The sequence below is a fragment of the Equus asinus genome, chromosome 7 (assembly GCF_041296235.1).
Source record: "Equus asinus isolate D_3611 breed Donkey chromosome 7, EquAss-T2T_v2, whole genome shotgun sequence".
Classification (NCBI taxonomy): domain Eukaryota; kingdom Metazoa; phylum Chordata; class Mammalia; order Perissodactyla; family Equidae; genus Equus; species Equus asinus.
The window spans coordinates 95,756,052-95,779,953 of record NC_091796.1 but is presented as its reverse complement, the minus strand read 5'-3'; the positions used below and the strand labels follow the sequence as shown (position 1 = coordinate 95,779,953).

Sequence of the window (23,902 nt, the reverse complement as noted above, 5' to 3'; positions counted from 1 at the left end):
ATTTAAGAGACCAGAGAGGACATTAATCAACTCGTTTTAAAATTTTTTGCCCCAGCCTTTGTTATTCAGAGACAAATTTGCTTCACTTTCCTCAGGACCCAGCTGGCTTTGCTAGTAATTAATTACCCCATTTCCTCTCAGAAGTTGATGGCTTTGGGCTTCTGGAAAAGATTAGCCGTGTGGAGTCTAACTTCAGTTCAAGGTGATGGGGTTCTAGCTTTTAGACTTCCAGGACCATATACGTGGACAGTGGCCAATGTCCCTTATCAGCATGTTTATGATTTATACCCCACTTCCTTTTAATAAGAATTACCATATGACATATAAGACATGTTCCAATAAGGCTGTTAAAGTAAAAGCTGAAAATAGACAAACCCTGTAGAGAGAGGGGGAAAGCAAATATTCCAGATTCTTAAGCTGATATATTTGCTGTGATTGAGTGCCCTGACAGCCAAGGTGAAAGTGGAAACTCAGCAGGTCACATAATTCTCCTTCTCTGGTAAGATCCCACTTCAGGAGAGTCAGAATCCTGAGGTGCCAGTTTCTAAAAGGAATACATCGTGGGGCTCTTTCTCCAAGGAACATAAAACCACATAATTTACAACATGTGCAGCAACCCTCACTACAGTTTAAGAACTGATGAAGGCTTTTGCTGATGCTGTTAGTTATGGCCTTATTCTTCTCTGCCCCTGGATAACTCTCGTTGATCCTTTAGACTTTGACAGAGGTCACCTCCTCCAGGAAGTCTTTCATGATGCTCTCTGCCCAGGCTGGGCCTAGTCCCTCGCGTCGGTGGAATCGTAATACTATGGCACATCTTTATTGCTGCTGCATGTCCATATTGCTTTATATTGTCTCTTACAGCTAGACTAGCTGTTCCTAGGACTCATTCCTGGTATTGTGGGTAGGGGTGTAGCTAATGTTTGTTGAAGGAAGGAAATTTATTGGTCTAGGTTAGAAAAACACTTTTCTAACTGGATGAAACCAGTTTCTGCCAATGCAAGTCACCAGCTGATTTTTAGTGTGTTTGTATAGTAAGCAGTTTGTCTGTGACACAGGAAAGTTGTGCATCCCATTGTAGCTGTTAGAAGTGCTGGTCATCAGGTGTAGACTCAGGAGACCTGGGTTCTGGTCCTGAGCCTTCCACCAGGTAGACCATCTCACAGCTCCGTTTCCGCATCTGCAAGGTGAGCATGTTGAATCAGGTTGGGGAGCGCCGAGATGTGGAAACTGTCTCCAGTCCCACATTCCACACCCAGGGTGAGCAACCCTCATCGGCCACGAGCAGATCCAGGGGCAGGCTGCTTCTCGGAGCATCACTCCTGGAAGCCATCTCCAATCCACTGGGGTTGGTATCAGAGAAGAAACCTATTTAACATCTGTGGTTCTCTTTGGAGTTCTTTTCAGCTCTAATGATTCTAGAAATTTCCATGATTTTCTTCTGTTACTACTGTAATGGGATGAAGAGTGTTCCCCCAAAATTCGTGTCTACCTGGAACCTCAGAATGAGACCTTATTTGGAAATGATTTTTTTGTGGGTGTAAGTAGTTTAGATGAGGTCATGCTGGATTAGGATGCGCCCTAAATCCAGTGACTGGTGTCCTTTTAAGAAGAGAGGTCTCAGACACACGGGACAGAGTGACGATGGAGGAGAGATTGAGGAATGCAGTTACGAGTCAAGGAACACCACGAATTGCTCGGGGTCACCAGGCCTAGGAGGAGGCAAGGAACGATGGTCTCTAGGTCCTGCAGCCAGAGCGTGGTCCTGTCAGCATCTTGAGATCAGACTTCTGGCCTGTGAGACAATACGTTTCTGTTGTTTTAATCCACCAAGTTTGCGGTAATTTGTTAGGGCAGCTCTAAGAAACCAGTACACTCGTCTCATTTTTATTTAAAACCATCCATTGTGTTTACTTTCCTAATGCTGGTGTGTCCCTTCTCACATCTGTCTAGAGTAGGCTGACATGTTAGAAGATGTCTTTTTGCCAGGTTGTGTGTGTTGGAAAGAACCAGACATTCCTCTGACTGTTGGTAAAAGTTTAGACGTTGATAAAAAGCCCCTTTTCCCAATTAACAGATGAAAGCATATGAGTTACTTTATATTTTTGTGGGACATATGTTTAGTTCAGACTCCCTGAGGTCTTATTCAAATTATCAAAAACCTGGCCTCTGCAGGGTAATTCACAGATGGTACTGGCTCTAGCCAGAAAATAAAAAGACAGGAAAAAACCCCCCACAAAAAACCTGTGTTCAAAATGTAAAACTACTCGAGTGTTCTGGGCAATAGGGTGTCGAGGGAACAGACCTGGCCTGCCCCCCACTTCTCCCACTCTGGACCCAGCAGGACACCCTCCCACTAGACAGGGGAGACTCTTCACTGTCCTTTTACGTGTCTTGTTCAACGTGAGCTGCAAGTTTTCACCCATGTTTTCCCTGCCTCAGATACTACCGCCTCTTTATCCAGTGTTTTCCTGTTATTTAATGATTTCAGTGCCCTACAAAGTGGGTGATTATAGTCCCATTTTATAGATCAGGAGACTGACGCTCGGCGAGATGATTAGGTGGCCCATCACGGGTCACATGCCTAGTGAGCAGCAGAGCAGAGTACGAACTCTTTGGCCCACGTCCACCTACCCCACTTCAGAGGGCATCAGAGGCATCAGTGGGACGGGTAGGAAGAGTGGCTTGAGCAAACTTGGGATGGGCTTAGCTGCGTTTGGAGAGGAGGCTGTGGAATAGGAGAAGGTGAGGGGACAGAGAAGGGGTAGCCTGGGATAAGACCAGAAAGCTAGGAGGGTGCCACGCAGTGAAAGGCTGACCCTCAGGCCTGGCAGGTAGGATGTTTTCTGTCTACACTGGGGAGCTGTCGAAGGCTTGGAGCATGGAGAGGAGTGGAATGTGACAGGAGTGGCATCTGGAGTAGTTACACCTGGCAGCAGGAAGCAGAATGATGGATTGGAGTCCAGGAGGGGCCAGGGGTTCAGCTGGGAGATGAGGGGTTGGACTAGGTTGGCAGCTGCAGAAAAGACGTAGGTGATATCAAACCTGCTGTCCCGGAGGTGGAATCCACAGGCTGTGATGACAGCTGGGGGCCGTGGGGTGGGCAGACAAGGAAAAGAACTAAGAGTTGAGTTTCAGTCTGCTTAGAGGAGAGGCTGGTGACATCAGGCATATGACGAGAGCAAGGAGGAGAGGGTGGGCTTGAGGGGCCGTTGGGGGAGATGATGGGTTCTCATCTGACCATGGCAGTTCAGGCACCAAAGGGTCATCTAGAGAGGATGCCCGGTAGACAGCCAGATGTGTGGGCTGTGGACTGGCCAAGTGAAGCTTTGGAGATAGTTGAGAGGATCAAGCAAAGCGCCTGGGACCAGCTTTACCTTCATTTAAGCAAACCTCACACCGTCCTTTCTGGAACGTGGGCACTGGGGCTGGCTAGACTTGGCAGCATGCCCTGCAGGGCCGGGATGTTGGGGGGGTGTGGGGTTAGTTGGGAAGGGCTGTTATGGTTATGCCACCAGATGTTGTGGGAGGCTTTATAAAATTAAGGACAAACCTATAATCCGTGTGGTTTTACAGGCTGAGGTCTTGGTCTGAGGTTTAATCCTTCTGTGAGTCACTTCAGGAATACTGGGTGTAAATAGTCTACAGCAGAGAATTGTTATCGCTGTTTACCGATAGTAGTTGCAGACGGCACTTCACTTCCCTTGCTGGTGTCTTGGTGATGATTCGTGGTGAAGGGGGCTTTTCTCCGGTGGTTGCTGAGCTTGATTCCAGAGCATTAGGCATCTCTGGGCTGGTTTTACCTCTAGCCCACATGGGTGAGCCTCTTCACCAGCGATTCTGAAGGTGATTTCCGGGACTGTCCGTGGTCTGTGGGGCCAGCGAGGTTGTTGCTGCTACTTTTTATAAGAAGTGGCTGGGGCACCTGGCATGTGGCCTGAGTGCTGAATGAGAAGCAGGTGATCGCTCTAATGGGCAGGGCTTTTAAGGGATGTGGTTCGAGTGGCCTGTGCTCTGGGTGCAGTGGGTACAGGTGCATGGGCTGGTGGCGGTTGTCATCAATGCTCAGTTCTTTCTGAGACGTTCTCCTCAGGAAAGCTGACTGCATTTTGATGTTACTATGGATGAGGAGGTGAGGCTGGACCAATGTCCTTCAGTGTCCCATCGTTACCAGGGACGAGTCTGGGAAGAGAGGGCCTCAGCTGTCTGCACGGGTAGTCAGTCATGTGGGAAAAGGTGCTGTTCTGCATTTGAATCGAGCTTGGAGTTGGGGCTTGTCCTTCTTCCATAACTTAGTAGTTTATCATGCTCTGGAGCACTGGTTCTTAACTGGCGGTGATTTTGTCCCCCCAGGGGACACGTGGCATTGTCTGGAGACTCGGTTGTCACAACCTGGGGGAGCAGTCCTATCGGCATCTAGTAAGTAGAGACCAGGGATGCTGCTAAACTTCCTGCAACACACAGGACAGCCCCCCAACAAAATCAGCCCGCCCCCAAATGCCAATAGGGCTGAGGTTGAGGAACTGTGGGCTAGCCTTCCAGCAAAATCTTTTACTTCTGTCTGCTGGGGAGGACTCAGGGCTCTTACCACAGCTGTGGGGTTTCGGGACAGCGAGGGCAGGTCCCTGAGTGAAGGCCAGGGTGGAGAGAGGCCTGCATGGCTATGGCAGGGAGTCCAGGCCGGGCCATCAGCCGTGTGTTCGCGGCAAGGCCTGCCTGTCGGAGCTGAGGTCCCGTAAATGTCCGGTGAGGAGAGCTGACCCAGAGATCTCTAAGACTCTTTCCAGCTCTCACATCCCAAGATTTTAGAACTGACACTCTATCCTCATAACCCGAGCGTGATGCAAATAATGTGGGAAAAGAGATTTGATGAGACAGCATTTTCGTTGCCTTTTCTTAGTAGGTTTTATTTGCATGTTTTCATTCTGAAAAGGTAAAAATTGCGTAATATTAAAACATATTTAAAGTGTCCTCTCTTTTTAATAAATAAGAACCATGATGATGAACATGAGAACGTTTCTTTTATTTCGAGGAGAAATGACTTTCGTATATTTGAAACATTTCTGCTCAGTGATGAAAATTCATCCATCGCTTGCAGCAGACAGACGTGTGCATTTTAAGTGTCTCTCCCAGGATCCGCCCAGGCTGCAGGGATCTCCGCAGACGTCTCTGGCTCGGAGAGGAGTCCTGTGAGTGCGCAAGAACCTGTGATTCCAGGACATCTGGGCATTCCCCCGCGGATGCTGCAGATGTGAAGTCATTCCGAAGAGCTATCTCAACTCCCACCCGCTACACGCACGCACACACACACGCACGCACGCACACATGCAGTATTCTGAGGCACTGGGGGTTAGAGCTTCAGCATAGGAATTACAGGAGGGGGCGTAGTTCAGCTCATGTCTCCTATGGAGGTGTGTAGAGTACTGGTTCTGTCTCGGATAAGACCTTACAGATGGTAGTAATGTCATCTCTGCTGCTTTTTTTTCTTCTCATATTTTTATTATGAAAAAATTCAGACGTGGAAAAGTTGTAAGAAGAGCACGGTGACCACCTGTATACCCCAGTACCTAGGATCAATAATTGTTAATGTGTTGTATTTGTGTCATCTTTATGTGTTGATTATACGAACCAATTAGAAGAAAGTTGTAGGCATTATGACTTCACCCTTTAAAACTTCAGCACGGATCTCTTAGGAATGAAGACATTCTCCTGCATAACCACAACACTATTATCACACCGAAGAAAATTTAAAATAATTCCTTACAGCAGCCAATATCTAGTCCATATTCAGATTTCTGCCATTGTTCCCCAGAGCCTTGTATAACTTTTTCGTGTTCTTTTAAAAACAGGATCCAGTGCACAGGCATTGTGACTGGATTTTTATTTCTCTTTAGTCTCTTCAGTCTGGAATGATCCTGTCATCCTTTTTTTTTGAGAAGATCAAGGCCAAGGCCAGTTGTTTTGGGGGATGTCTCACATCCTGAATTTGGCTGATTATTTCCTTGTGATGTTGTTCAACTTGTCCCTGTGTCCCCTGGAAGTGAGATCCAAATGCTTATTTAGGTTCATGCTTATTTAGACAGTTGCCAGGTGATGCTGGGTGCTTCTTAAACCATCCCATCCCACCAGGTTGTCCCACTGTTAGTGATGCTAAGTTTGAATAGGGGCATAATGGGTGATGCCAGATCTCCCCACTGGATGGTTATCTTTTTGCCTTTGCAATTAGCCCGCAATCTATGTGGGGATAATTTGGCACTGTGTGTGTATCCGTTGATGATTCTTGCCTGAATTATTTCAATGGGGGTTGCAAAATGGTGATTTTTCTAATTCTATCATTAGTTGGCATTACAGTTTCTAAAAAGGAACTGTAATGACCGATTTGTAGAGAAAAGGATTGGTGTAATAATCGCTTCTACTGGTGGCAAATAAATCTCTCTCTCTGAATATCACTGTGGACTCATAGGTTGTTATTTAGTCAGTGTTATATAATCAATTGCAATCATTGTTTTGATGTTCAAATTATCACAGATTTGACCAGTCAGGCCCCTTTCAAGCTTCCTTTTATGTCCTTTGAACATGCCTTTTTGAGTACTTCGAGTACTTTCATACTTTCTTGTGTAGAAACATCCTAAGCTCGTCTTGTATTTTCCATTTCCAAATGTGGAGTCATCCATTACTCCAGAAAGCTTTGTTCCCTTTTAGTGGCAAATGGTATTTAGAAACAAATCTGGATTCTAGGTGTGTTCATAGTGGCGGGGGTGTTATTATTTTCAGGGCTTTCAGTGGACAGAGCTAAGGAAAAATAGAATCATGAGTTTATTGATATTTACAAATCATATTTAACATTACTGGGTTTTTCCTTAAAATAATTGATTTTGTATTCATAGCTCTCTGCTTGGTTTCTAATACGGTTAATGCTATCAACACATTTACTCTTTGCTTTATTCTGCAAAATACATAAAGTAGTTTCAAAATTATATTCTCTGTTCCTATTCATACTATAGTTCTGATTGAGAAATTGTATTGCTTTGTAGTTCATTTTGTCTTTAGTATATACTCCACTAGCATAGACAGTCAGTATTGAATTCAGAAGCCCTGTGAAAGAATTCTTTTCCCTGTGAAGTTATGTTGCCAACTTGATCCTCTAGTTAGGTTATTTTGTTCGCTCTTTTTCTTTTTTTTAAATTTTAGATTTATGGTTGGCTCTTTTTAAAAAAAATCACCTTTAATGAGTGATAATTTAATAAATTTATAGTAAAATACACCCACTAAAGTGTTTTGACTAATGCATGTACACCTGTATAACCACCAAAACAATGGAAATCAGAACACTTTCCTCGCCACAGAAAGCGTTCTTGTGCCTCTGTCTCAGTATCCCTCTCCTTCCACACAAACCGTCAGGCAACCACTGATGTACCTTCTTCCTCAGTAGATTAGTTTTACCTTTTCTAAAATTTCATATTAAGGAAATCATAGAATGGTATACTTTTATGTCTAGCTTCTTTTACTCAATGTTTTTGAGCATCATAAATGTTGTGTGTGTCAGTAATTCATTCCTTTTCATTGCTGAGTAGTATTCCATTTTATGGAGATACGACTTGTTTGTCTAGTCACCAGCTGATGGATTTTGGATTGCGTGTAGTATTTAGGTTTTATGAATAAAGCTGCTCTGAACATTCTTGTACAAGTCTCTGTGTGGATATATGAATTCATCTCTCTCGGGTTGTAAACTTAGGAGTGGGGTTTCTGTGTCACATGATAAGTATATGTTCAATTTATAAGAAAATGCCAAACTGTTTTCCAAAGTGGTTGTGCTAGTTTCCATTCCTCCCAACAACTTGTGTTCAGTAGCCTCAGATCGTGATCAGCACTTAGCATTGTCAGTGTCTTTAATTTTAGCCATTCCAATGGGCATGTTGCCATAGTTCATGATTTTAATTTGTATTGTTCTCCTTTTGATTACACTTTTATTTGGGATAATAAAATATTTCTTAATTCCAAAGTCAGAAGTCTGTGAAACAGTATGTTTAGTGAACTCTTAGACTTATTTTTCTCAAACCTACTATCAAAAAGTGTGGTTTAAATGGTTGGAGGATCTGTTGAGTACCACTGTCTGTCTGAGGCGCTGAGTCATGAGCAAAAATGGAAATAGTCTCTACCTTCCTAGAGTTTACATGTTAGCAAGTGGAGATAGACATTAATCAAATAAGCTCACAATTAAATGTAAAATCGTAACTTTGCTGTGTGCCGTGTAGGAAAGATAGAAGGAGAGGGGCTGAGGCTGTTGTGTCTGGATGTCATCATGGTTTCCCAAGACAAAGACATTGTTTATGTGCTCCCTCCCTTAATACTTGTTGCAAAATTTCTGAAATGCCGCAACTCTGGGACCTGTAGCAACAGGCTCATCCCTGGGAAAGGAACCAACACCCCACTGTTGGAACCCAGGGCTCTGGAAAAGCCATGATCATCACCCTTCACACGATCATTTGGCCTTAGATGAACTCGTAAACTTGTTCCTTACAGAACCCTGGTTGACACACACTTTCAGTGTCTTTAAAGCATATCGTTTACATTTAGTTTATAAAAAGCCCCTTTTAATTTTTTTTTTTTGACATTGTGGATATTGACTCTGGATTTGAATAATTCCTTGGTGATTAAAGAATGTCAGTGCATGTTAAGTTATCAGTGTTTTGGGTTTTTTTCATTATATCTTGTTGCTTTGTTGGAAATTCTCCCTTACCCGCTCTGTGCCCAATATGAGACAGCTCATAGTTTTTAGATTTGAAACTTTGGCTTATGTTTTAGTTTTCTGAAGGTCACCCTGACCTAGTACAAAATACCAGTGGTCTTGAGGATCAGGTTGACTGTTAGGTCTTAAATTCCTAGGAATTTTGATTCAATGTTATTGTTATAATAATCAAATTCATACCATGTTTTTATTATCTACTCTGTGAAGTGTTCTTGGTGAGACGTAGTTTCCAACTGGCTGTTCTAAAACTGGAAACTTCACTGACGCTGTTGTCCTATTTGCAATTTTTATGCACAAAGTGACTGAAACATAATAATAATCATTGATGATGCGCTTATAGAGGAATTCTACGGAGAATATTTTTAGTAACAACATACTTTTCTAATACTGTAATCGAGTTTTCATGTTTGAAAGCTTACTTCACTTTTTAAGAAGATGAATTCGGCCCTTTCAAGGTATAGTAAATTATTATGGAAGTATTGGTGGCATTTTTCCCCCTGCCTGAGCGCTATCCTCTCTGACTTGGAGAAATTGCAAGGGAATTATGCACATATTGTAGTATGTAGATTCCAAGAGTAAAATTTTAGGGCAATCTATTCAGTTGTTATTTTGTCAGTCACTGTCCTGGCAGGAGACAGATGGCACATTCAAACTGAAGTAACTGAGGAGCGTTTAATAAAGAGCCAGTTTATAGCAGTGGGCAGGGATCCAGGAACCCTGCAAGGATGGCGTACCACCCCTGGGTAGGGGCGATGTCTGGCTACACCAGGGAACTTTCCTCACCCCTAGGTCTGAGGGGGTGAAGGAGAGGAGAGAGTAGCTGAGGTTATGGCCCACAAAGGGGCATGGCCTTTGGTAGCAAGATGTAGCTCGCTGGAGGGAGCCAGGGGAATGTATACCCTGCCCTCAGTCCCCTCCCACCCTCACTTCTCTCACCAGTGTCTCCCTTTGGTGGAACCAGACTGGAAGTCAGTGGGCAAGGGAGCCTGTCAAGGCATCCACAAATGTTAGTCTCCTAGGACTGGGAGGAGAGTGGAGGAGGGTAGGGAGTGGCTCTCTGGGGCAGATGGAGTATACCAGCACACTCACATGCTACGTAATGGGGAGGACCAACAACCAATGCAGTGGTTCCCATGTGCCCTGAATACCTAGTGCTTTTATATGCTTAGTCCTGGCAAATACCAGAGAGGAGTGGGGCTCCTGGTGGGCAGGTGGAGTGCTAGGGGAGGTTTTTTAATATCAAAGGATCTTTCTTTACTTTAAAACACCTAAACAGAACCCCAGACTCATTTCAGCTAGGTTCTGAGAGTCTTCATTTGCAAGCATTTGATCATTACTTTCCCATTGCTGGAAGGTGGTACACAATCAGAGGAGCGCTCTCCCAAGAAGAGACCCCCTTCCTTGCGTGGCCGCCTCTGGGATGCAGAAGACTGCTGGCGTCTCTGAGCGGTGGGCATCTTCACAAGCCGTCGGGTATTTGTGAAGAGCCTCTCTGCTAGGTGATGCCTGGGGCCTGCCATGCGGATTCACCGCAGCCTAAGTGGTCAGAGTAAGTTTACCAAGCAAGGGTGCCCCGCTAGCTGTAAATTGTCCTTAGGGCTTCCGCGTGGGGGAAGAAAGTGCTACTGAAATGGATGCACTGTTGTGGGGAACAGCTGCACAGTTGGGACACCCAAAGTGCAACGCTTCTTTCTGTTGTCTTAAAAGATTAATAACAGTCTCTTATATATGCACGTAGAAGTACTCAACATGCACTTACAAGGATGTAACTTATCAGAAATGTAAATCACGTCCTCACTGATGTGTGGACCCCATAGATCCTGTAGACCCTACCCCAGGAGTTCAGTGTAATTTAGGGCTGTGTTTGTTTTGCCAAACAAATGCAATGTGGATAATTCCAGCAGAATGATATTGGAGTTGAGCTTTCTGTCAGCCATTTTAGAACATGTCCGTCAAACCAAAGCCCTTTCTTTCCCTCATTCCCTTTAAAGGTTTCTCTAAAGTAGCACACGATTTTTGGAATCTCCTTCCTGCCGGGTGAATTCAGAGACTTGGGTCCCACCTGGGGAGGGAGGGTGTAAGCACTGGCAGCTGCATAGACAAGTTGCCCACTTTGTGCGATTCTGTTTATCTTGGTACAGCCTTTTACGCAGGTGTTGGAGCCCTCTGACCCATACATGTAGATTTGAAAACATTTCCAGCAGGCTGGATTTTCTCACGGAAGCAACCTGGTTTGGTAGAAAGAGGGAGGCAGCACAGGAGATTGAGGCTTGAATCTGGCTTCGGCTTCTTGCTGATCATGATCTAGGGCAAGCCTCTCTCTCTTCGGAGCCTGTTTTCTTGGCGATAAATGGACTTAAACTTCTCAGATTCCTTCATCAGGTTGTTTAGGGCCACCTGAGATAGTTGAGCGCCCTTTGAAATTTGCTAGACAAATGGAAAGGTGTTTTGTCTGCAATGCCCATGTGCCAGGAACACAAATAGAAAGTCGTAATAATAATAACTTGACTTTTTCATCTGACATGAATGATTAAAGATAATGTGTATGAAGCATATGTGTGTGTGTATCAGAGAACATTTGTATGCATACTCTCCATTTTGGTGCTGAGGTTTACAGGTTCCAGAAGCAAACCATTTGCATTTGACCTTCGGCAAGTTAGTTAACTTGCTTGAACCTTAACTTCCTTATCTGTAGGGTCGTGATACTACTTACCTTCTAGATTTGTTGGGAGAATTAAATGAAATAATGCACGTTAAATGCTTAGGATAGTGCTTGGCGCATGGTCCCTTCTCACTGTCGATGATTATTGGTGTTACTGCTGCCACTACCACTCCTACTAAAATATTTGTGTGTACCCTGAGTTCCAGGTTGGACTCACGTTTAGGCCAGGTGACTCAGCAATATAGGGAGTGAGTCAAAATTTCTTGTGTCTAAAATTTCCATGGATAACCAAGGGCTGGCTGTTTCTGGAAACCTTAATTAATTGTCGAAGCATGGTCTGAGAGCGTGGTTGGTCCATATCCTGGTGTGTTCCTGGGCAGCGGTACCTGGTTTCCTGCGCCTCCCCTCTCCCGTGGGGAGATCAGAATACAGGCTGCAGGAGTCCTTACTGAGATGCAGTTCAGGACTAATGAAATGGTCAGAGAGTCCTTTTACGCTATCAGATGAAACGCACTGTGTAAAGTGTTTGTTAAGCCGGAGATTTTTCCCCTATGCCTCGTAATCAGGTAACTCATAACCCTTGGCAGATAGTCCTCTTGTTTATGATCATGTCACCTTGCGTAATTGTCAGTTATTCATCAACCTGATGAGCTTCTGGTTCACCCTCTGGAGGACTGTTTTTTGCTGTCTGCACCTCAGGTTGCAGTCAGTTCTCAGGTGAGCTAAGTGTCGGGAAACAGGTGTGCCATCCCAGGTGACCCTATAATGATCTTCTAGGTCACTGTGCTTGTAGCACAGGTGAATCGGCATAGTGACCTGTGCTCACTTCTGACACTGACGTTTCCAGGTGACACACATCCTGTCATCCCCAAGAGTCACCATCTGTGGGATAGATAGGAGAATACTAAGGGTGGCAGCTCCCTTCTTCTGCGGGACCTCATGGAACACGATTTGCGAGGAAGGTAGGATGATGAGATTGAGGACCAGTGTAATTTGCCTTTCAATTACTCTGAACTAGGCCTCAGGGAGGCTCCATGTGAGGGCAGGAAGGGAAGATTCAGACGTTGCGTGCCCTGGCAGCCTTAGACCGCTGAGGTTTCCATGTGGGTCCCAGGGTCCAGGTCAGCTAGTCTTTTAGGGTAGACTGTTCTGGATCAGCCACTTCTTCCTGCAGTTTTTCCTAACCCGCCCCCTCTCCCCTAGCAAGTCCACCCACGCCCTCTGCCCCCGTGGGCTCTGTCTGTATCTTGTTTAGCACCTGCAAGAATTTAAAAGGGATCCATAACATTTACAATGCTGTCTGGTCATTGCCACGTCTCCCACTTGGGTCGGGGGTGGTTTTAGGTTTATCTTCGTGGCAGATGCCCCAGCATCAAGGGTCCAGGCTGTGCTCAGACACCGTTTGTTGAAAGGCTCTCCTTTGCCTTCAGAATGCTTATGCTATAATTTCGGGGCACTGCAAAGGCAATTTCTCCCTCAGAGTGGGCCGAGTTGGTTGTAGCAAGATGCTGTGGCAAAAAGCTGGATTCCCCACGCAGGAGCTCCCAGCAGAGGCCCATTGTGGACCATCAGGGAGAGTGGGTAACTGGTTGGTCCCATGGCTGATGGCCACTCCTTAGAAAACAAAGCAGCCAACCAAGAACCCCGTGTGCGTGTTATACTGAGAGAGAGGGTCTTTATGATTTTTTTTTTAATTAAAAGGCCATAACTGTTAAGCTCCAGCCCAGTACACATGCCCTCTAACTGTAACTTTTACCTGGGCAGGTACCTTCAGCAACTTTTAGTTATGGAAATAAGGCGATCAAATTATATGTACCAATTAGATAAGATCACATTGGAACATTTAAAAATAGATGAGTAACTACTGACAACCAGAAGATAAAGTGGCACTAGGTGGGCCAGTTGTAATCCAACCAAGGGCGTCTCTTGTTTTTCAGACCCACGCATGCCTTTATTGCCCTCCATAAAACATTATTGCGTTAATTATCATTTATGGCTTTTGAATCACTTTAAAGAAAATAGAGGTACTGGGAAGGGGCAAGTTCAATCCAGAGCTAGAGCTGGCTGTCAGGTTTTCCCCTCTCCACTTAGTACAGTATGTTTATAGATCTTTACTGGATCTTGAACTTTTAAAGTAACTGGGTTCTTATTTCTGGCAATGTAATGAATGGTGAATTTTATCTCCCCTTGTATCTCCTAGCCTATTGACTTAATATGCCCTTTTTTTCCCCCGAGGAAGATTGGCCCTGAGCTAACATCCACTGTCAATCTTCTTCCTTTTGGATGTGAGCTGCCACCACAGCACAGCTGCTGACAAATGAGTGGCGTAGGTCCACCCCTGGGAACTGAACCTGGGCCACCAAAGCAGAGTGTGCTGCACTTAACCACTAGGTCACTGGGGCTAGCCTTCAGTTTGCCTTTTAAACTAGAAAAAAGCATGAACAAGGCCATTTACTATATGTCTTTCATTCTGCCATGTATCCTCTTTGTAGTTTGCTTATGCAATTTCAACTTTAACATTGTGGGTGTGATAGAAGCAAGTGTTATTTAAAAATTTGAAAAAAGGAATATATCCACACTCTGGACAACTTTATCACATCATTATTCATTCCTGTTTCATATCATGTGTCAAAACTTTTAAAATGTGCATGTCTTTGTTTCTGTAATAAAGTTATTAGCAGTTAAATGGTCACATAGAATTTATTTACATATTCACTTATCCTCTGTGTGTGTGTGTATGTGAGTGAGTGTATGGTTTGATGCCACACAATACCTTGAATTCATCTGAGTCGTAGTTCCACTCTCTGAATGGGTATAGCATGACTGGTATTAGAAGTATGTAAAAATGACCAGCTTCTTGTACTTCTTGTGTGTTTTGTGAGTGTTTGAAATTTTTGTAAACTTCTCTATGTCTATTATCTTTCTCAGCCTGCGTAGGTGATACTGTGTGGTTTCAGGTGGGTGAGAATAGTTAACCCTTATTTACTAAGAGCCCTCAAAGGACAGATTGGGGAAACTAATTTGGGAGAATCCCAAGATTTAGTTGGATAGAAAGTGATTTTAAAGATGCCAGTTCTGAGGCCAGCCCGGTGGCATAGTGGTTAAGTGCATGTGTTCCGCTTCGACAGCCTGGAGTTCTGCAGTTCGGATCCTGGGCGAGGACCTACGTGCTGTTCATCAAGCTGTGCTGTGGCAGCATCCCACATAGAAGAACTAGAAGGACTTATGACTAGGATATACAACCATGTACTGGGGCTTTGGGGAAAAAAAAGAGGAAAATTGGCAACAGATGTTAGCTCAGGGCTAATCTTCCTCGTAAGAACAATAAAAATAAGCAAAACGAAGATGCCAGTTCTTTGGCCTTCTGATTGGGAGTATGAGGGTGTGTGCACGTGTGTATGTGTGTGTGCTCCTGTAGAGTTTGGTGGTATTTATAAGTAAATATATTTTGGATGTTTTGTTATCAATTGTTGTTAGTGCACTGGCTTTTGACTCCCTTTGGCAGTTGAAAAACAATAGTCTGGAGAGTGCAAAAAAAAAAATCAATTCAACCCAAACAAGTGCTCACTAGCTCTGCCAGCCTTCTTGAGTTGACATGCTTCACATCTGCCCTCTTTGGCCTTCGCCCCGTGGAAATCACATTGATGGGGAGGGGAAGGAGAAGAAACGGGGCCACATCAAACAGTGAGTGACTGAGGGGCGATTCCTGCAAAGCGAAAGCCCTGGTAACTCTGTTGATAAACGAGTCTGCATTCCCGATTCCCACCCCCACACCCCCCAACTTCACAACGCCAGGGTTCTCCTAGAGAGCAATTTGGTGTTAGGCCAATCTTGGGGCTATTTTGGTTTTATTTAGTGTTAATACAAGGAAATTGTTGATTCTTCTTGCACTGATTAAAACGCATACCTGTGTGCACACGCACACACACACACACACACACACAACCTGTCCAGTTTCTCCACTGTAATTGAAGCGTTTACCACCTGCTTAAAACAGTTCCTTCCCCAGGTGCCCCACCTGTATTCCCTTGTCCCCGTATCCGCAGACGCTCAGCAAGGGAGAGGGTGCTCAGGGAGAGTCGAGGTGTGCTTCTGGAGGAGCCATGGACCTTAAAATCATCACAGAGCTCATGTATCTGAATATCGTGCAGGTGACACGTTAATCATGATTTCCATCTTCATAGCTTTTAGAACACATCTGTGAAATAACAGCAAGATGATGGCGGGAGTGGAGGCGATTTCCGTATCTGATATTCAGAGGACATGTTGTGAGTGAGTTTGACATATTCAGTGGCTGTGATTATCGGGGGCTCTGTATCCAGCTCCTGATGCCAACAAGCTGGGGTGGTCCTCAAGGCATTGGGGCTGCCCTCCCTGCCTGCAGGCCCCCCCCCCCCCCAAGAATGCAGCTGGGGCCAGGGTCTTGGGAGAGAAATTCTCATCTGGACCAGGGGTGTAATTTCACTTTTCCATCCCTCCTGCTTTTGGAAAAAATAAACAAACGACTATTAGAGAGCAAAGTGGGACATTTAAAACACTGCAAAGAGGGAAATCCAAATGTCTGACATGACTTCTTTTTTCAAATCTTTCTTCTGGAAGAATTGTCTATTTTGTGATGGGAAGTGAACAGTGATGTATCTAGAAAAAAATTCTTGGTGGTCAGTTTTGTTCTCTCTCTCTCTCTTCTTCCCTCTTTCTATACTTGGGTGGTCCCTCAGATCACTTTCTTAATACTTTTAAAATTTAAAAATCCCCCCGATGTCTTTAGATTATAAATTACAGGATTTTAGAACAAAAAGGGCCTTTAGGAATCGCTCGCTTGCTCAGCATTATATTGTGGTATGACGTCATGGTCATTTGTTAGAACAACTCTTCTCTGTTCTGTGGTTTTCCAGTATCATCTAACTTCTGGGACTTCCTTTGGCAGAGAGGAGAATTAAAGTAATTGCCTTTTGCATGCTGGGTATGGGGTTAGGAACATTCTATATATTACCTTATTTAAGCCCAACATGACTGGGAGATAGTGTAAAATAAAGGGGAAGAAACTGCGAGTCTGAGAGGACAAGTGGTTTATTCCTGGGAACCCAGCAGGGTTGCAGTGTAGACAAGGTTGATCGATCCCTTGCTTTGGAGCCTCCTGTGGGGATGCCTTCTGGAATGCTCCCTGGGAAAGCCCTGGCATTGCTTCTGGCCCCTCTCACGGGCACACTGCATGAGTCAGTTTGCAGTATTTGCCTCTCACCCTGTTGAAGGGCCCAGAGAGCATGAACCTAAGGGAGTGAGACTCTGTACAGGGGGTTTGGTGGGAAAGTCAGAGGAGGTGTGATGAGAACACAGTCTCAGAGGCTGCGTGTTCTAGCTGGGTGGGCCCAGCTGGGGGTGGGAGGGGCTGCCCTGAGCAGGGGTGTGGGCATTGAATGGGTCCACAGGAGGAGCTGGCCTAAGAGTGTGTGTGCGCACACAGGTGTGTGTGTGTGTGTGTGCACACCTGTACGGTTCTAACACCGCCCGCCCCTTCAGGGCTCATCTTTTCCGCCTCTGTTGTCCTATAGCCCTTTGGCAAGCTTATGCAGTCTTTTATAGTTGTTACTGTTTGTCTTCCTCTGGACGTTCTACGCTGTAAAGAATGGACCCTCCCTTTGTGTCATGATGTGTCATGGTTACAGGTGTTGTTAAATGACCTGCTTTAAAATGAGACCCAAGGGGCGTCCTTTCGTTAGCCCCAGGAAAGTTTGAATGGGTTTGTGACGCACTGAAGTCTGGATTCTGGCCTTGTCTGGTGCCTGAGGATGAGTTTTGTGGGAATGGGGGAACCTGTAGCTCTGAGAGAATCAGCACCTGTCTGCTCCTCCCCCAGCCTCCATCTCTTCTCTAGCCCCCCATCCTGCTCCTCCCCGAGCCCCCATCTCTCCCCCAGCCCCACATCCCACCCCTCTTCAAGCCCCCCATCCTGCTCCTCCCCAAGCCCCCATCTCTCCCCTAGCCCCCATCCCACCCCACTTCAAGCCCCCCATACCTCCCCTCCCCCAGCCCCCCATCCTCCTCCTCCTCCAGCCCACATCCCTCCTTCCTTCCCTCCCTCTCTTCCTCCTTTAGGCCAGCTTGGCCCTGAGGAACCTGAGCAAGAGCTAGGCCCAGAGTAGAGGAGGAGCCAGCAGCGATGGGAAGAGAGAACACTCCTGTGTGGTTGGAGCAGAAACACAGGACAAGACACTTTCCATATGTTGAGTAGAATGGTACTCAACCATTGGGTCAACTCTGGGCGCCCCCTGTCTATAAGGCTACAGGTGTCTTTTGGTACATAGTGAGCGGACCCTATCAGTTCCAGTTCCCACCATGAGTCCATGGATCCCGGCAAGAACAGACAGTGGCCCTGGAGACCCAGCCCTCCTTGCTGGGGAACCCTTCCCTTATCCAAAGCTGGCTCCTTCTGTCCATCCCGACTCTGCCCACCTCAGCTTTGTTCTCTAAGTCCGTTCTTCACCCACCCTGTCCCAGGGCGCCGTCAGGGCAGGGCCTTTCCACCTCAAAGAAAGATGTTCCATGTCTTAAGCTTATCTTGGGAAGCCCTGGACTGCCACAGGGTCCTGGCACCCAGGGGGCCTCAGTTCACGAAGTGACTAAAGTGAGTGGCTTCCTCAAAGTCCCTTATCCCTCCTGGCATCACTCCAGTGGCCAGGTCTTTGCTTTGTTCTATTTTGATCCTTCCATTTCTACCTCCATCTTAGAGCGTGTGATACAAAATGGTTCTTTTGGACCAAGGAAGAGAATCATCAGGCAATGGAAATCAAACAGCCGTGTGCGATTATTTTTGTAGATGAAATTTGCATCATTTCACAATTTGACAAGTACCTGCACCATCAGAGCAGAGCTGTGTGTTTTGGGGCTCAATGTCAAGAAAGCTGGCTATTTAATATTTTTACCATCATGATAATGAGAGCAGTATTTTTTGAGCTTCACTATGTGGCAAGCACAATGTTATCTTATATCCTGACAATGATCCTGTGAAACAGGTATCATTTAACCACTCCCATTTTATAGGTAAGGGAACCAAAGCTCAGAGCATTTAAGTAACTTGCCCAAGGTCACTGAAATAAGGCTGGAGGCTGTCTGACTCCAGTGTTCATGCCAACCGACTAAGGGCTTCCCTTTGAAAGCTCAATAATGTGCTTCTCACTGACTTTACTGATGAATGGTACTGGCCCAGATGGGAAAATGGCGGTATGGGGAAGCTGAGAAGGACAGGGAAAAATGAAGGCCCATGTGTACCGATTAATCTGTAGTACCACATTCTCAGAGCATGGAGTCACGAGCCTATGGGATGAATTAGTCCGACCACCTGATTTATAGATGAGGAAACTGAGATCCAGAGAGGGAGCGTGAGCTGCGCGTACACAGTGATCTCAGAAGGCAGTGATGGAAGGTGCAGCGCAACAAATAATATGGATTCTTACTTCTGATGGGCCTCCGCATCCAAGGCTGTGTCTGTTCCTCGTCCTCCCCCATCCCCTCAGGTGTCCCCCTTTTCCTGCTTTGAGGCATCATCAGCACCCCCTCCCCAATCTCAGAGGACCCAGGCCAACACTCTTAGGTCCTGAAGACCCCTTACCTGGTTTTAGGTTCCCAAAACTACAGGAGCTTTGAGCCCGAACCCTGGGTTCAAGTGTAGGAGCTGTAGGGCGCGGGGCAGTGAACGTTGAACTATGTTTTTGGAAATAAACTATCATGGAGGCACAGTCACATCTATTCGTTTATGTCTGTGGTTGCTTTCGTTCCACAATGGCAGAGTTGAGTAATTGCAACAGAGACCTTGTGGCCTGCAAAGACTAAAATATTTACTCTGACCCTTAAGAAAAAGTTTACCAACCCCTGCTGTAAAAGAATCAGTTGATGTTAAACCTCTAAAGCCAGACCACCTCAGATCTACCTTCTACATTCGTGAGCTTTTGCTGTAAAGGTTGAGGTCAGTGAGGGTACAGCAGAGGGAAGAGAGGTGGCTATATGTCCAGCGAGTTCTTTCAAGTCCCTTAATCAGGAGTTCTTAATACATAAACATCTCAAAGCTTATACGTTCAAACCAGCACTAGATTTCCCCCCTCTCCCAATCTTTGACCTAGTTAGTTGCTCAAACCAAGCCATTATTTTTCTCTTTTCTTTACCTGCCACTTCTCATCCATCACCAGATCTAATTGGTTCTCCAGAATGCATCCTGAAGCTGTCCTCCTTTCTCCATCTCCACTGCTGCTGCCACCTGGTCACCTCGGGCCTGGACTGCGGCCTCAGCTCATAACAGAACTCTGCGGGTCCTCTTGCTGCTTCCAACCCATTTATTCTTCACACAGCAGCAAATTCCTCTCTTTTAACTCATCACTCTCTTTATTTCCCTCACAGTAGGCATTCCAGTCTGTCCTGATCTTGCTTATTTATTTCTTTACTTGCTTACTGTCTTTTCCTCCGTCTAGAATCCGAGCTGCAAGAGAGCAGTCTCCTTTTGCATTGTTCTGTATTCTCTAATGTATCTCTCGTGGTGCGTGGCATGTAGTGGGTACCATATGGAGGGAGGGAATGGACGAGGGTGGGGGGTGCTGGAAACACCCTCAGAAATGGCATCTCAGAAACATCAAGAGGAGGGATCATTTCACATTCGCCTCCCTGCTCCATTTTGATACAGGTCCTGCCTCATTATCCCCCTTCCCAAGCACAGCCCCTCACCTGCATTGGGGTTGTGTTGAGAGTCTTGCATTACTGCTGGAAGTGGGCTTTATCCCTCAAAAGTGGTGAAAAGGAAACAAAGGGAAACCGTTGTCCAAGGCCAGTGTTTGCCATACTTTTTTGACCAGGTTCCTGGTAAGAAGTGTGTGTTACCTTGTGATCCAGTATGCACCTACATGCATTTATCCACACATACACAAAATATTACTTTACTACAGATATTTTCTATTCTAGTCTATTCTGTTTGGTCCTATTTTGTTCCATTAAAACAATGCTGATTGTGACCCATTACATTGATTTCACAACCCGTTAATGTATCGTAGCCCACAGTTTGAAAGTAACGTTTTTTTTTTCTTTCGAAGATTGGCACCTGAGCTAACATCTGTTGCCAATCTGTTTTTTTCTTTTCTTCTTCTCCCCAAAGCCCCCCAGTACATAGTTGTATATTCTAGTTGTAGATCCTTCTGGCTCTGCTATGTGGGACGCTGCCTCTGCATGGCTTGATGAGCCGTGCCATGTCGGCGCCCGGGATCTGAACCGGTGAAACCCTGGGCCGCCGAAGCGGAGCGCGCCGACTTAACCACTCAGCCATGGGGCTGGCCTCTGAACATAATGTTTAAAATATGGTACTTGTTTTCAGGAACTCACAACCTAGGGAAGAGACCCAACATGAAGACCCGTTGTAAGGCCGACTGACAAGTACTGCTCTGCAGGTCCAGAGAGCTGTGGGCTGTGGGAGAGATTGTGAGCTGCCGGAGATGGCCTCAGGTCTAGACCACTCAGGAAAAAAATGTTATCTTTAAAAGTTAGATTTAAGAGTCAATTTAGTTGTTATTCTTATCTCTCTCTTTTTTTAACCGTTCTCAGTAACCAGTTCTTTCTACAATATAGGCTCTTGTCTTTTTTTCCTCTTGTGTGTTGATATTTTTTATTGCTAACAGGAAATTATCTCTTATTTTCCAAGGGCTTTTTAATTTAAAAAAAAAACTTGGCCTTGTCCATAACTTTTTACTCTTTTTTTTCTCTCTACTATTCACATTAATTTTCTCAAACTATTTATAGATAACTGTGTGTGTATGTGTGTGTGTATGAAAGATCTTCATTCCCAGACACATTTTTGTCTTTACACACAGACATATATATATATGGATGTATGTGTCATCTTAAAAAATATACATGTGGGGGCCGACCCCATGGCCGAGTGGTTAAAGTTCTGCGCGGTCTGCTTCAGCGGCCTGGGGTTCGCGGGTTCACATCCCAGGTGTGGACCTAGTCCACTCATCAGCCATGCTGTGGAGGCGTCCCACAAACAAAGTAGAGGAAGATTGGCACAGATGTTAGCTCAGCGACACTCTTCCTCAAGCGAAAAAAGAGGAAGATTGGCAACGGATGTTAGCACAGGGCATATCTTCCTCACTCACACACACACACACAAATGTATATATGTGTGTGTTTGTATATATAGGTATATACATCTGTATGTATGTGTGTATATATATATACACACATGAAAATGTGTCTAGGAATGAAGATCTTTCTTCCCTTATTATTTTGAATTCCTTAACATTTAATGGTACATGGCCGTCACAGTTATTATGGTAAAACAAAAAAAATCCATATTCTTCAGATGAGATGGAGATAAAAGCTCCAACTCTCAAATTTATTACACAACTATAATCAAATTGCATCCTTCTCTCCTCTTTTTAGGAGCATTAAATGTGGTTTTTCCGGGCCCAAGAAACTTGAGCCTTCTCTCTGCATATTTCCATTAAAAATTTTTAAGTCAGTCTTTTTACTCTTCTGAACTGCTACGTGAAACTGGGGAGAATGCATGCAAATCAGATGAAGCGCCAGCCTCTTCCATGTTCCTCCCAAGCCCTGCCCAGCACCCTCTGCTGTGAAATCATTGGATGGGTGAGAGGGATTCACAGAGTCCCCATGAGTGTGTCTTGAAGATGCTCTTTAAAATTTTTTCCCTTTTGGAAATTCTAAGTACAAGATACTGAAATTAGTGTCTTATCTGTGAAAACCTATCAGCGGTTCTTGACCTCTCGCTGGAAAGTGAAGAACTGATCAAGGTGGGAACCATTGTGATCCAAAGCCCGGGCGATGTCTGCAGTGAGTGAATATTGGGAATGTGTGCTGACCAAGTGTGGAATTAAACCTCGGCTTGACCTGGGCAAAAGAAAACTCCTAGCAGCTAGGTTGTCGTGAGTCACAGTTTCCTGAGAAGGGAGAAGTTCCGTAGGGAGTGCATGGGGTAAGGGGTGCTTAGAAGGCACATGGCGGGAGAGTGATGGAAATAAAGGGGGCATCTTAGAAAGTAGAAAAGCTCTTCATGGTGAATTTGCTAAGCCAGGACCAACAGCACATGTGCGTAGACTGTCACTTTACTCCTCACTTGCCACATCAGCCTGGAGGCCCCTCCCACTGCCACTGATGGGAGTTGGGACTTCCTTTATGATGGACGGCTTTGGGAAAATCAGATTTGATTGAATGAAAGACTTGTACAGCCAGCTTTGCTCGATTTCTTCCGTCAGAATGATGTTCATGACATCGCCCACCATTTATTGAGTACCTGGAGGCACTGCGAGGGTTCTAGGTGTTTTCCAGCATGCCATCGCTGGGCCTCACAAGCTCTAATGGGGTCTTCATTTTACCAGCTAGGAAGCCAAGACTTTTTGTGGGACTGTGATTTGCCCAGGGCCACACAGGAAACCTGTTTGGTTCCAGAACTCTCATTCTTAGTTCTTAGTATAACTCCACCTGCCTCTCCCTCCTGGATCAGTTACCTTGTGAAATTCTTCCCCACCCCTATCCCTACTCCTGTGGTTGTGGTTTTTTTCCATGTACTTTGTAAATAGTAGGGCAGTGTAATAAACAAGATGCTTAGGTCAGAATTAGGAGAAACTGCATTCTTGGCTTATTGTTACTTCTTTTAGAGGGTCAGTTGTCCTTCATTTCTTTGTCATATTTTATTCCCTATAAGATTAAACAGCCCCACCCTGAAAGCCACCTTGATCAAAACAAAGGCCATTAGGTTCCCAGAACTAAGATAATCTCTTTGCAGAAAAGTTTGGGTTACATATGGGCTCTGGCCCTCCAGGAGGCTGGTTTGCGGCCTTGTGTTCCAGTGCATCAGAAAGGCAGGTTCCCCCCTACCCTCCCCACCCCCGCAGAGGGCTCTGTCCACAGGGAGCCTTTGATGGAGTCAGGCCAGGACCCCACTGCTGTGGAGTTTACCAGCTTTTGTGGGCTTTTTTGGTTTGTTTTACGTTAGCCAAATTTGGTAGTTACTGGTCTGTCCCCTCCTCCCCCATACCTCTCCATCCCTTAGCTCTGGCTTTCTTCTAAAAAGTGTGCTGCATAGCTCTTTTCCAAAGGAAAGAACAGAGGGTCCAGAGCAGATTATTAGGTGGCCTGCCTCCCTTACCTGGGAAGTCTCCTCAGTCCCTCTGAACTATTCTAGGCTTGAAAATGTATGCGTGAAAGGAAAGGCCGCGTCAGGATGTTGGATGTTCCAAAGTTGAACTCCTCCGTGCCTTTAAACATCCCGATAATTAAACTAGGAACTTAAGCATTTAGCTTAGGCAGATCGGCCTGACTGGGACCTGGGTTTGGGGTCAGGCCTGTGCCTGGGGGTGGGTGATTGAGGGGGGCGGGAATCAGAGGCTGCAGCCCCTGACCTTGGCTTTGAGCAATTCTCTGTCTCAGTGCACCAGAAAGAGTCAATTCCAGTTTCACTGTTTGCTGGTGTTGTTGACAGTCAAGAATTTTAA

At 45.4% G+C, this 23,902-nt stretch overlaps 1 protein-coding gene and 1 long non-coding RNA gene across 12 annotated transcripts in view; one reads left to right on the top strand and one right to left on the bottom strand.

Moving 5' to 3' along the window:
• Window positions 1-23,902, top strand: part of FOXN3 (forkhead box N3) — a 396,443-nt gene that overhangs the window by 193,668 nt on the left and 178,873 nt on the right. The window lies entirely within an intron of this gene.
• Window positions 1-23,902, bottom strand: part of LOC139045722 (uncharacterized) — an 84,675-nt gene that overhangs the window by 24,643 nt on the left and 36,130 nt on the right. The window contains exons 2-3 of one of the 2 annotated variants that reach the window (XR_011504734.1): window positions 15,430-15,609; window positions 3-12,293 (exon numbers count right to left, since the gene is read on the bottom strand). The exons of the other annotated variant lie outside the window; for it this stretch is intronic. This is a non-coding gene — a long non-coding RNA (uncharacterized lncRNA). Of the gene's footprint in view, window positions 1-2; window positions 12,294-15,429; window positions 15,610-23,902 lie in introns of those variants that run through there. 2 annotated transcript variants of the gene reach the window in all.